Source organism: Myotis brandtii, unplaced genomic scaffold, assembly GCF_000412655.1.
Source record: "Myotis brandtii unplaced genomic scaffold, ASM41265v1 scaffold349, whole genome shotgun sequence".
NCBI lineage: Eukaryota > Metazoa > Chordata > Mammalia > Chiroptera > Vespertilionidae > Myotis > Myotis brandtii.
This window is the reverse complement of record NW_005363427.1, coordinates 1,220,215-1,222,455: the sequence shown is the minus strand read 5'-3', so window position 1 is coordinate 1,222,455 and position 2,241 is coordinate 1,220,215. Positions and strand designations below refer to the sequence as shown.

At 43.6% G+C, this 2,241-nt stretch overlaps 1 long non-coding RNA gene across 1 annotated transcript; it reads right to left on the bottom strand.

Moving 5' to 3' along the window:
* Positions 1-564: 564 nt before the first annotated feature.
* LOC106727015 lies at positions 565-1,140 on the bottom strand. Its single transcript, XR_001363165.1, has 3 exons — positions 903-1,140; positions 720-804; positions 565-629 (listed from the first exon to the last, which is right to left on the bottom strand). It is a non-coding gene; the product is annotated as an uncharacterized LOC106727015 (long non-coding RNA).
* Positions 1,141-2,241: the final 1,101 nt, after the last annotated feature.

The following is a 2,241-nucleotide window of genomic DNA, read 5'->3' as shown; positions in this document are numbered from 1 at the left end:
CTTTTGTTCCGGCCCTCCGGTCCAATTTAAGAACCCATTGTGGCCCTCGAGTCAAAAAGTTTGCCCACCCCTGGCATAGTACCTGGCACATACTAGATGCTGAAAAAATATTTGTAGAGTGTTGAAATCTCACATGAGCAGAGAAGAGGGAGAAGAAACTGAGACTGTAGAGGTTAGTAGCTCAAGGTTCCTTAATTAACATATTTTGGGGAGACTGGGTCAAAATGATTTTCCAGTGGCCAAGTGTAGGCTCCCCTTTTCATGTTTCTTGTGTCAGACCCTATCTATCACCCTGGCCATGAGAAGTAGGAGGGGTGAATGATCCATGAAATAAAAGTTAGAGCTCTACATAGACACATGATCCAATTTTCCCCTATTGTTACTGAACTTAAGGGGTTTGCTGCTTGGGGTGTTCTATTCAAGAACAATACATGGTTGTTGTTATGTAGTTTTATTTATTTGTAGCAAGTAGAGGAGAAATGTGATTCATATCCGAAGGTTTGTTTCCCCAAGGGAGGCTTAGCTATTGCTTATATCACTATTTGGTTAATTACATGTTGATTTCTTCTTTGCAGTCACAAATTTATCTGTGTTGAGCTCAGGTTAAGATCATCTGGTTACAGCTGCTTCTGCATTTGAACATATAGCAAGAATAGCATTTAGTAAGAATCACTGAGACCTTGACACCCTTGTCCTATGTGATACCATGATCTTTTTACCTATCCCTGAATAGAGAGATCCCTTTTCCTCTCCAGGACTGGGGCCATCAATGTTTGAGTCCTGAACTGCCAGAGGTCATGTTCTCTGGAGCAGAAATAAATTCCACTGATAGTACCAGAGACAAAGCCAAAATGTTGAATAGGCAGAGGGCAGGTCCTAAAGCTTACCCATGGCTAGGTTACCTGAGCACTCCTTGTCCCATACTCCATTTTCCTTGAGTTCATTGGAGTTGGGTTTCTGGCACTGGCAACTGAAAAAGCTGGGACAGCCAGAGCTGCGATTAGAAGCCCAATCTTTTCCACCACAGTCCACATCTGCCCCTCATACCTGATGCTAGTGACAGACCAAGATTACTCCTTGTCTCCAAAAGGATAGGCAGAAAACACAATTTCTTGGTTTTGAAAATAAAATTTTATTGTCCATTCATTTGTATTTTGCCTATGGTGACTTTTGTACTTACAATGATAGAGTTGGGTGGTTGTGATGGAGACCAAATGGCAAAAGCTTAAACTATTTACTCTTTGGCTCTTTACAGAAAAAAAGTTTTCTGACTCCTGCCTAAGTTAGAAGAAAACGATGATGGAGGGAGTGGTAGTGGACGGTGCTGATGCCTTACCCAGATTCCCTTTTCCTGCTCTTGAACTCATATTCCATGCGCTGTGATTGAGTGGTGGCTGCATCATTGGCGTCTAGGCGAAGACCTGATATTTTGACTGAAGTCAGCCAGGAAGTAGGATATCTCGGGTTCTATCTTTTCTCCTCACCTTTGACCTCTCTCATCCTTACACAAAACTTCAAGACTTTGAACTTCCTAATGATTTGATATTCAGGTCCTGTAAATGGTGGATTTTGCCTTTTCTGAGAGAACACATTATTGAGCAAATAAAGGTATGAATAAAGCTACATTTATCAGCTCTTTATTCATAACCTGGTGTTATGCATTTTTGTACTCGCGGAGGCTGGCGCAGAGTAGTTACTTAATGTTTGCTTGCCAATGAGCCAGTCTGTGCCCCGCTGCTGGGCGGGGAAATGCAAGACTGTGTGAGCCTCTCATGTTAGTAGCCTCTGGGAAGAGGGAAAAGATTAGACTAGCACATTTCCTCATAGACAAAGGTGTTCCTGAGCTCTGAACTTAGCCGCTGGCTTGCGTGTGAATTCCATGTTCAGGAGTGGCCAGTGCCTCTGGGTGTGGCAAGGGTGTGGCTGGGTAGAGTTCAGGAATGCATTGTTCCAGAAAATTTATCCAGTTTTTCTGCCTCCCATTCCCTGGCTAGCTGCAGTTTCAGTAATAGAAAACCTGCCCATTAGGGGTTTGCTTTCAGCTGCTATTGCAGTAGCCAAAGGACTCGCTACATTTGAGAGGGCCATTGCCAAGGGCCTAGGAGATGCAATGCACAGACTCAAACCCAATTCTCACCAAGTGGTTAAAGGAGTAATGTCCTGAGTGGGTCATGCCCCTAAATGAAGTCAGGTTATTATTTACTACTAGAGGCCCGGTGCACAAAAATTTGTGCCCTCGGG